This window comes from Salvelinus alpinus, chromosome 6, assembly GCF_045679555.1.
Source record: "Salvelinus alpinus chromosome 6, SLU_Salpinus.1, whole genome shotgun sequence".
Taxonomy (NCBI): Eukaryota; Metazoa; Chordata; class Actinopteri; order Salmoniformes; family Salmonidae; genus Salvelinus; species Salvelinus alpinus.
This window is the reverse complement of record NC_092091.1, coordinates 86,458,101-86,470,069: the sequence shown is the minus strand read 5'-3', so window position 1 is coordinate 86,470,069 and position 11,969 is coordinate 86,458,101. Positions and strand designations below refer to the sequence as shown.

The following is an 11,969-nucleotide window of genomic DNA, read 5'->3' as shown; positions in this document are numbered from 1 at the left end:
TCATTTCATAATTTCCAAATCCAATCCTGTCCCTCGCTTCTATTTCCTGTTGCGTCCTCAACAGTTCTATGATCTACTGATTACTAACGTCTCTGAATCTGACCTGGGACTCTACTACTGTGGGAGCTGGCAGAAACCTGTGGTGAACACGGAAGGGTCTCTCAATGACACAGAAACAGCTATTAAGTACAAAGATGTCTACCACCATGGAAATGTCATCACCAGTCTTTCATTTGGTAAGAAAATACTGTTTCTGTTTTTTTATTTAGTGTGCCGTACAAAATACATTTACAAACGTTGTAATGCCGGGGAAACAGAATCTCAATGAGAGACAAGTTTCTTAATTTATGCTTGTGTTTATGTCCAGACACCAGTCCTACTGAGCCCTCCTCCCCTGATGTAGACTGTGGTCTGTGTTGGATGTTGCTGTTCAGTCTGTGTCCTGTGTCTGCTCTCCTCTGCTCTCTCCTCTCCTCCACCTGTGTCTACTCCTTCTGCAGAACAACAGGTAAACTGACTCTCTCACTTCCTCTCATAGTCAGTCTTCTACTTACTTTTCAGTCACTCATTATTTTAATCTCACTGTATTCTGAATCAGTCTTATTATTGTCCTTGTTTGACCTCAGACTTGTTTTAATGGTGATAAACTCTTCCTCTTCAGCTCCAACTGACTCTCAGATCAAGACGACCATCAGGGGAAGTGAGAGCAGAGTACAGGTATAGTCAGACTGGGATATTTAGTTCTTTTAGGGGTGGCCATCTTGATTTGTAGTCCATGTGTTTGATATCCCAGCCCTATTCAATGGGATGTATAATCATTAAGAACAGTAGGCAAAAGCACACATAATGACTAACGTCTCTCTCTCTCTCTCTCTCTCTCTCTCTCTCTCTCTCTCTCTCTCTCTCTCTCTCTCTCTCTCTCTCTCTCTCTCTCTCTCTCTCTCTCTCTCTCTCTCTCTCTCTCTCTCTCTCTCTCTCTCTCTCTCTCTCTCTCTCTCTCTCTCTCTCTCTCTCTCTCTCTCTCTCTCTCTCTCTCTCTCTCTCTCTCTCTCTCTCTCTCTCTCTCTCTCTCTCTCTCTCTCTCTCTCTCTCTCTCTCTCTCTCTCTCTCTCTCTCTCTCTCTCTCTCTCTCAGGAGGAAGGAGACCTGTTTTACGCCTCATTGGATATCCGTCAGGGACAGAGGACACCAAAGAAGAAGAAGAGAGTCCAGAACTCTGACTTCAGTACCTACTCAGCCATCAAAACCAGCAGAGTGTGAGACCTATACCATCCATCAATACCAGCAGAGTGAGACCTATACCACCCATCAATACCAGCAAAGTGAGACCTATACCATCCATCAATACCAGCAGAGTGAGACCTATACCATCCATCAATACCAGCAGAGTGAAACCTATACCATCCATCAATACCAGCAGAGTGAGACCTATACCATCCATCAATACCATCAGAGTCAGACCTATACCATCCATCAATACCAGTAGAGTGAGACCTATACCATCCATCAATACCAGTAGAGTGAGACCTATACCATCCATCAATACCAGCAGAGTGAGACCTATACCATCCATCAATACCAGTAGAGTGAGAGACCTATGCTATCCATCAATACCAGCAGAGTGAGACCTATACCATCCATCAATACCAGTAGAGTGTGAGACCTATACCAGCCATCAATACCAGCAGAGTGAGACCTATACCAGCCATCAAAACCAGCAGAGTGTGATCTTGACCCGCCATCAATACCAGCAGAGTGAGAGACCTATACTATCCATCAATACCAGCAGAGTGTGAGACCTATACCATCCATCAATACCAGCAGAGTGAAACCTATACTATCCATCAATACCAGCAGAGTGAGACTGATACCATCCATCAATACCAGCAGAGTGAGACCTATACCATCCATCAATACCAGTAGAGTGAGAGACCTATACTATCCATCAATACCAGCAGAGTGAGAGACCTATACCATCCATCAATACCAGTAGACTGTGAGACCTATACCATCCAACAATACCAGCAGAGTGTGAGACCTTTACTATCCATCAATACCAGCAGAGTGAGACCTATACCATCCATCAATACCAGCAGAGTGAGACCTTTACCATCCAACAATATCAGCAGAGTGTGAGACCTATACCATCCATCAATACCAGCAGAGTGAGACCTATACTATCCATCAATACCAACAGAGTGAGAGACCTATACCATCCATCAATACCAGCAGAGTGTGAGACCTATACCATCCATCAATACCAGCAGTGAGACCTATACTATCCATCAATACCAGCAGAGTGAGACCTATACCATCCATCAATACCAGCAGAGTGTGAGACCTATACCATCCAGCAATACCAGCAGAGTGAGACCTTTACCATCCAACAATATCAGCAGTGTGAGACCTATACCATCCATCAATACCAGCAGAGTGAGACCTATACTATCCATCAATACCAGCAGAGTGAGACCTATACCATCCATCAATACCATCAGAGTGAGACCTACACCATCCATCAATACCAGCAGAGTGAGACCTATACCATCCATCAATACCAGCAGAGTGAGACCTATACCATCCATCAATACCAGCAGAGTGTGAGACCTATACCATCCAGCAATACCAGCAGAGTGAGACCTTTACCATCCAACAATATCAGCAGTGTGAGACCTATACCATCCATCAATACCAGCAGAGTGAGACCTATACTATCCATCAATACCAGCAGAGTGAGACCTATACCATCCATCAATACCATCAGAGTGAGACCTATACCATCCATCAATACCAGCAGAGTGTGAGACCTATACCATCCAGCAATACCAGCAGAGTGAGACCTTTACCATCCAACAATATCAGCAGTGTGAGACCTATACCATCCATCAATACCAGCAGTGTGAGACCTATACCATCCATCAATACCAGCAGAGTGAGACCTATACTATCCATCAATACCAGCAGAGTGAGACCTATACCATCCATCAATACCATCAGAGTGAGACCTATACCAGCCATCAATACCAGCAGAGTGACTGTAGCTTTTTTGTTATCTGTAGCTTTTCATTTTTGCCTCCAAATAGTTACAACAGTGATTTTATAGTGTAGTATTTAAAGACAGAGAATACTGTTAAATATCTCTAGCTATAGTTTAAGTTTTTTATTGTTATGGATTTGTAAAGTGTATTGATTTGTTTTGATTTGACATTGAATAAACATTTCAATATTTGTCTCTTTGTTCTCGCCCAGTTCCAGGTCACAGCAGTCAGTGTAGCGACCTATCAGAGAGGTCTGGGTTTGTGGGTGTGGTTTATAGGTCTTACCAGTCAGTGTAGCGACCTATCAGAGAGGTCTGGGTTTGTGGGTGTGGTTTATAGGCTATTCATGACTAAGAGGTCAAGAGGGTGTGGCTAGATACAGAGAGGGTGTGGCTTGGATGCCAAGAGGGTGTGGCTTGATATTTGATTACATTTTTGGGATCCCCATTAGCTATTGGTGACAGCTAGTTTTACTTGGGTCTGACACATAACAAAAAAGATTTTGATATTTGTTGAAATGTGAAATTAAAGTAGGAGAATATAACTCTATAATTATATCTGGTAAAAGATAATACAAAGAAAGAAACATGCATTTTTGTTGTTTTTTTGTTGTACCATCATCTTTGAATTGCAAGAGAAATGCTATAATTAATTATTCCAGCCCAGGCGAAATTTTGATGTTTACCACTAGATGGCAGCAGTGTATGTGCAAAGTTTTAGACTGATCAAATGAACCATTGCATTTCTGTTCAAAATGTTGTATCAAGACTGCCCATATGGGCCTAATTGGTTTATTAATAACTTTTTAAGCATCTCCTCAATCAATAGCATGGTATTCTTTCACTGTAATAGCTACTGTCAATTGGACAGTGCAGTTAGATTAACAAGAATTTAAGCTTTCTGCCAATATCAGATATGTCTATGTCCTGGGAAATGTTCTTGTTACTTACAACCTCATGCTAATCACATTAGCCTACGTTAGCTCAACCATCGATCCTGTAGAGGTTTTTAATAACATTGACATGTAGTGTGTGTGCATGAATCAGTTACACATACATGTCAGTACATACACACAACAAGTAGGTGACATGGGGGAGAGGCGTTGTGTCGTGAAGTGTTGCTTTATTTGTTGAAGAAACATGCAGAACAAAACCACTATCTGTGGTTTCAAAAAAACACCAAAAGTTGACTAAAAGTAGCTCAGTAAAGCACATTCTCAATAGATTTACATTTTGTATTTTTATTTAACTAGGCAAGTCAGTTAAGAAAAAACTCTTATTCACAACGACGGCCTAGCAACAGTGGGTTATTAACTGCCTTGTTCAGGGGCAGGTCGACAGATTTTTATCTTGTAAGCTCGGGGATTCGATCCACCAACCTTTCGGTTACTGGCCCAACGGTCTAACCCCGAGGCTACCTGCCGCCCCTACATCATGAAATCAGGTTAGTTAAACCACATCAAAGCAAATCAAAGGTTATTGGTTGCGAACACAGTTTTACAGATGTTATCGCACGTGCATCTGAAATTCTTGTTTCTAGCTCCAACAGTGCAGCAATGTCTGATAATATGACTAGAATACAGTATATAGTGAACAGATGAAGTGGGTAAAACAGGATGTAAACATTATTAAAGAGAACAGGAATCCATGACTATGTACATAGGGCAGCAGTCTCTAAGGTGCAGGGTAGAGTACCAGGTGGTAGCCTGCTAGTAACCGTGTCTAAGGTGTAGGGTATAGTACTGAGTGGCTAGTGACAGCGTCTATGGTGCAGGGCATGGTACTGGGTGGAGGGCAGCTAGTGATAACTGTTTAACAATCTGATGACCTGGAGATAGAAGCTGTTTCTCAGTCTCTCGGTCCCTGGTTTGATGCACCTGTACTGTCTCCGGCCTTCTAGATGGTAGCGGGGTGAACAGGCCGTGGCCTGGGTGGCTGAGGGCGCTTTCAGATTTGCTTGAACGCTTCCATCTATCCACGGTTTTGGGTTTGAATAAGTTCTAATCATCACAGTAGGAAAAACACCCTCTATGCACTTCCTGATGAACCCAGTCACTGAGTCAGTGTACTGTAGATGTCAATACTATTCCCAGAGGCGACCCGGAACATTTCCCAGTCTGTGTGATCACAACAGTCCTGAAGAAAATATTCTGATTCGTCAGACCAACATTGAATTGACCTTACCAAAGGTGCTTCCTGTTTAAGTTCCAGCCTATGGGCAGGGAGGAGCAGGATGGAGGCGTGATCTGATTTGGCGAAGGGAGGGCAGGGGAGGGTCTTGTAGCCATCCCGGAAGACAGAGTATCAACGGTCAAGTGTGTTCTCTCCGCGTGTAGCACAGGAGAATTTCGGGGGAGTTATCCTGCAATTTCCTTTATTTAAATCTCCAGCTACAATAAATGCGGCCTCAGGATATGCGGATTCCAGTTTGCATAATATTCAGTGTAGTTCTTTGAGAGCTGTCGGCTTGGGAGGGGGGGTATACACGGCAGTAACAATAACCAAAATAATATTATCTTGTGAGGTAGTGCAATTGGCATTTGGTGGTGAGGAATTCCAGATCGGGAGAATAAAAGGACTTTAGTTCGTGTACGTTACCACAATTACACCATGAGATAATCATGAGATAATCCACCTCTGATGTTACCGGAGAGTTATTTCTTCCTTGGTGATGAATGGAGAACCCCGCTGGCTGTATGAATGGGGACAATATATCCAAAGAGAGCCATGACCGTTAAACAGAGTATGTTTCAATCTCTCTCTGGACAGAGATCCTCGCCCTGAGCTCGTCTACTCTATTGTCCAGGGACTGAACTTAAGAAAGTAATATACTCGGATGTGGTGGATGGTTATCTCACCGCCTGATCCCCACTTCTCCCTCTTCTCCGGCATTAACGTTTTTCTGTGGCACCCGGGATGAATGGAGTTGCCTCGTGAAGTCCAAGCAAAGGATCCAGGTCAGGGAAGTTGAATTTCTGGTCAAATTTCTGATGAGTGACCACCGATCTAAATGTCAAAAAGATATAACACTAGAAGCGTTCTGAGCAAATAATGTAAGAAATAAAATGTTTAAAAACGTCAATGTTGGCTAGGAGCTAGATCTTGTTTGTAGCACAGAACAATAGAATCTGTTTGATTCCAGAAGAAGAAGCCATTACAGACATACTGACCAGGAACAAATAAGACATGAGCAGTAACTCAACATCCATAACAATAACAATACAACTATAATTCTGTTGACCCTTTCAAATATATTTTTTTATAAATAAAAACAGCGAAAAAACGATTGAAATGTTACAAGCATAAACTTTTTCTGTGTTAAGAAACAATATCCAAGCTCTTACATAACAATTCTAATCAATAAAAACAATCTGGGTAAAACCAGACGGTGAAACCACATGACAACAATTTCATCTCATTGGACACGTAGAGGAGAGGATCAATTCACTACAGACAAGGAGAATGACTGGTCTCTGATAGAGGAGTTCAATTCACTACAGACAAGGAGAATGACTGGTCTCTGATAGAGGAGTTCAATTCACTACAGACAAGGACAATGACTGGTCTCTGATAGAGGAGTTCAATTCACTACAGACAAGGATAATGACTGGTCTCTGATAGAGGAGTTCAATTCACTACAGACAAGGAGAATGACTGGTCTCTGATAGAGGAGTTCAATTCACTACAGACAAGGAGAATGACTGGTCTCTGATAGAGGAGTTCAATTCACTACAGACAAGGACAATGACTGGTCTCTGATAGAGGAGTTCAATTCACTACAGACAAGGATAATGACTGGTCTCTGATAGAGGAGTTCAATTCACTACAGACAAGGAGAATGACTGGTCTCTGATAGAGGAGTTCAATTCACTACAGACAAGGAGAATGACTGGTCTCTGATAGAGGAGTTCAATTCACTACAGACAAGGAGAATGACTGGTCTCTGATAGAGGAGTTCAATTCACTACAGACAAGGACAATGACTGGTCTCTGATAGAGGAGTTCAATTCACTACAGACAAGGATAATGACTGGTCTCTGATAGAGGAGTTCAATTCACTACAGACAAGGAGAATGACTGGTCTCTGATAGAGGAGTTCAATTCACTACAGACAAGGACAATGACTGGTCTTTGCTTCTTTTCTGGACTTCCCTCCTCTCCTTACGGACTCCTGGTTTTAACAAAACACAACATGTAAAACAGGTTGTCACATTAGTGTAGTTGTTGAAAAGTTAAGTTGATATGAGTAGCCGTAAGTCCTGACTGGGGTTTCTGTTAACAGGTAATAGCCGGCATTTGGCCAATATATTTTTTTAAAGCAATTTAAAACTTCTTCTAACTAGGGGGCGCAATTTTAACTTTTGGCAAAAAATGCGTACCCATTTTAAACTGCCTATTTCTCAGCCCCCGAAACTAGAATATGCATATAATAGTCAGATTAGGATAGAAAACACTTTGAAGTTTCCAAAACTGTAAGAATTTTGTCTCTGAGTTAAACAGAACTGATATTGCAGGCGAAAACCTGAGAAAATTCCAAACAGGAAGTGGCAATCTTTTTGAGAGCTCTGTGTTCCAATGCCTTCCTATCGCATATGTGAAGTCACATCAATAAGACCTCTTTTTCTATGTCTTCCCTAAGGTGTCAACAGCCTTTAGACGTAGTTTCAGGCCTTTATTTTGAAGGATGAGCCTGCAAGAGCACATTGGGTAAGTGGACAGGTGGGGGCTCTCCGGGTGATTTTTGCGCAATTCTGAAAGGTAGCCATTGTTTCTCTCGCTCCTAGTGAAAAGCTAACTGTCCCGGTTGATTTATTATCGAATAGATATGTGAAAAACACCCTGAAGTTGGATCAAAAACAACGTTTGACATGTTTATGTGGACATTATGGATATAATTTGGAATTTTATCCGGCGTTGTCGCGAACGCTTTTTCCGGTGGATTCCTCGTCATGACGCATCAAACAAACGGAGGTATTTGGATATAAAACATATCTTTATGGAACAAAAGGAACATTTGCTGTCTAACTGGGAGTCTCGTGAGTGAAACCAACCGAAGATCATCAAAGGTAAACGATTAATTTGATTGCTTTGCTGGTTTTTGTTACCGAGTTACCTGACGCTAGCTGTTCTTATTGTTTTGTAGAGCGATCGATAGTATTGCTTTCGCTGTAAAGCATAATTTCAAAATCTGAGACGACAGATGGATTAACAAAAGGCTAAGCTGTGTTTTGCAATATTGCACTTGTGATTTCATGAAATTATATTTTATGATTTACCTCTGGCGCTAGGCTACGCTATGCTAGTCAGGGTTTTTGATGAGAAAAATCCCGGATCCGGGATGGGGAGTCCAGAAAGGTTTTAAACAAAATTGGCAGCGGCCAATTGTCTCGGAGAAGAAGAAAATATCCCATTGTGAAATAATTCTTATTAGCCTCTTCATTGCAGCCCAGGTCTACTGGTTGTATTCATTTATTTTCTCTACAAGCTGACCAATAGAATAGGTCAAATGTTCTACTATGGGGGATACTCGTCTAGTTGGCTGAGGAAAGTAAATGTCTTCAAAGAGCGCATCAGAATTAGGATAGAAGGACCACACATTGTTGCATCCTTGACTTGCATGTTCTGTTGATATGAACTTCCATAATCTAAATATGATGTGTCATTCTGAGCACCGTGGGTGGACACCCTAATCAGGTTAATCATTCTGAGCCCCGTGGGTGGACACCCTAATCAGGTTATGCACCCAACGTATATGGGTCAGGTAAATTTACCAAATGTCCGGTAAATTAAAAGCGGATGTCAAATGTCTGGAGCCTAACAGAAACCCTGGTCTTGACCCACCGTGTGTGTTCCATGACCCAGAAGGCAGCAGGAATGAGGAGCAGAAACAGAGCTTTGAAGGCCACCATCAGGAACCAGCTCAGACCACAGTCAGCAGACGCACCACAGTCAGGACATTCACAAGAGTCGTCTGTACAGTAGAGAGGAACAACATCACTAAACAGCTTCCTGTTTATGGTTAATATAACCTATCGTCTAGTCCCCTGGATACAGTTACTACCAACTATGAGTTGTTTTAATAGGAACTTAAAAAAGCACCAGAGTGTCACGATCGTCTTGTGAAGAGAGAGAGGACCAAAACACAGCATGTGAAAAATAAGACATCTTCTTTTTATTTGGAAGAAGAAAAACTAAACAGAACACTTTACAAACTAACAAAACAACAAACGACCGTGAAGCTACAAAACGAAAGTGCAGACACAAGCTACTAACGTTTAGACATAGACAATTACCCACAAATACATGATGCCTATGGCCGCCTTAAATATGGCTCCCAATCAGAGACAAATGAAAAACATCTGTCTCTGATTGAGAACCACTCAGGCAACCATAGACATACCTAGAAACATACACTCAACCATAGACATACCTAGACACATTCACTCAACACAAACCCATACACTACACCCAACACCCCCTTTACCATATAACCACCCAAACGAGACAAAACACCACCATACCCCATGTCACACCCTGACCTAACTAAAATAATAAAGAAAACAAAGAATACTAAGGCCAGGGCGTGACACAGAACATGTTCACTACCAGAGGAACATGGACTTTACTGGATGTTCACACATGAAACAAGGAACAGATTCTTACCTATTAAAATCCTAGTGGTGATGTTTCCATAGTGGTACAACTCTTTCCCTTTAATTCCTCCTTTACCTCCATCATCCACTACCGTGTTCTCCACAGTCCCACAGTAGTAGAGTCCCAGGTCAGATTCAGTGATGTTCTCAATCAGTAGATCATAGGACTTGTTAGAGGGGTTCCACACCGGAGTGAAGCGAGGGAGAGGATATTTGAAATAGTTGTAAACGGAGATCGTAAGAGTAGGTTGGTGCTCATGAGAACAATTCCTAAACCACACAATAAATATTCCAATGGAAACACTACAGTCACAGTAGAGAGTGATGTTGTCTCCTGGTCTGACTCTCAGCTCCACCTCTGCTGCAGAGATCCCATCCTGACTGGAGGAAACAGCACCTACAGGTAACAGAGGAACAGTGTTAGGATGAACTGACTGGAGGAAACAGCACCTACAGGTAGCAGAGGAACAGTGTTAGGATGAACTGACTGGAGGAAACAGCACCTACAGGTAGCAGAGGAACAGTGTTAGGATGAACTGACTGGAGGAAACAGCACCTACAGGTAGCAGAAGAACAGTGTTAGGATGAACTGACTGGAGGAAACAGCACCTACAGGTAGCAGAGGAACAGTGTTAGGATGAACTGACTGGAGGAAACAGCACCTACAGGTAGCAGAGGAACAGTGTTAGGATGAACTGACTGGAGGAAACAGCACCTACAGGTAGCAGAGGAACAGTGTCAGGATGAACTGACTGGAGGAAACAGCACCTACAGGTAGCAGAGGAACAGTGTCAGGATGAATCACAGAATGTCACTTTCACATCATAAACTTCTCCACATGAAAATATAAACCTCATGTCTTTACCATAGTCATCACAATTTCACAATAATAAGATAACAAATCTGTTCAACCATAAAACCACATCAAAAAATCATCTATCATCCAGCTATGAGGCCCAGTAAAAAAGTTACTCACAGAAGAATGCAATCAGAGTGACACACAGCCTGTCCATCTGGTGGTCTGATGGTCTGATGGTGACTGTCAGAGAGTAGCTGGGTCTTTGAGTAACAAGGTCTTTGCTGCGTATTTCCGTGTTCATGACTAGATGTACTTTACCATGAAATGACATACGAGCAGCGATTGGTTCGATCGAGTGGAAAGTTTTCAGCTCGTGGTCCTTTTCTCAGAAACCCATGTTGTGACAGGAAGAGGAGGGTCTAGCATCGAGGTTAACAGGTTTCACACCAACGTGACGTCAATGGAAAATATTCAGCTTCTTTGAGATGTTCACCTTAGACCTACAGACACTCTATGAAGAAACATACACACATTTTGATGACTGAGTTGACCTTTAAACCTACAAGAAAATACACTTAAAATAGGTCTTTATACCTGTAGTCAGGAAGTAGGCCTAATGTTAGACCTAAAGTAGGCCTTTATACCTGTAGTCAGGAAGTAGGCCTAATGTTAGACCTAAAGTAGGCCTTTATACCTGTAGTCAGGCAGTAGGCCTAATGTTAGACCTAAAGTAGGCCTTTATACCTGTAGTCAGGCAGAAGGCCTAATGTTAGACCTAAAGTAGGCCTTTATACCTGTAGTCAGGCAGTAGACCTAATGTTAGAACTAAAGTAGGTGTTAAACATTACTTTTCAGCAATGAATAGAGATTCTGAATCTATGTTATATTTCATGATGGATCTTTGTATTTACAACACTAAACTATGGTGGTGATAATAGTAAACTACAATACCCAGGATGCACTGGAGGATGTGCTATATACCCAGTGTTAAACAGTTCTTTTCATCCCATCTGATGAATGATCTCTGTGTTAATCAATGAACAGCAGCCAATCAGTTAACATCCACACTCTGGTCAATATGTGTGAAGGGGAGAGATTTATGTGACAAACTAACTTGTAATAACAACGTTTGGTCTCTCTTCCTCAGGCTGAATGACAGCACCATGGCAACAACAACAGGAAGTCAGTGTGGGTTTCCTGTGTACTGAGTGTGTCTTCTCAGCCAATCAGTGACTAGCTCTTATATGCGTACTGTAATGTCAACATCATAATATCAGACTTATCAACATTAGTAGTGGTCAATGTATGTAGATGTTTACATGTGTTTATATATATGTATGTGTGTGTGTATATGGGAGTGTGTCCATATGATTGTATATCATGTATAGTCCTATGTGTGTGGTTGTGGTTTACTCAACTAGTGCTGCTGCTCTGTAGGGGAGGAGTTAAGGGGGAACTGGGTTTCAGGTCTGAGGAGCAG

At 42.0% G+C, this 11,969-nt stretch overlaps 1 long non-coding RNA gene across 1 annotated transcript; it reads right to left on the bottom strand.

Annotated features, from left to right (window-relative positions):
- Positions 1-4,016: 4,016 nt before the first annotated feature.
- Positions 4,017-10,078, bottom strand: LOC139579520 (uncharacterized). Its single transcript, XR_011675770.1, has 3 exons — positions 9,701-10,078; positions 8,879-9,008; positions 4,017-7,208 (listed from the first exon to the last, which is right to left on the bottom strand). It is a non-coding gene; the product is annotated as an uncharacterized lncRNA (long non-coding RNA).
- Positions 10,079-11,969: the final 1,891 nt, after the last annotated feature.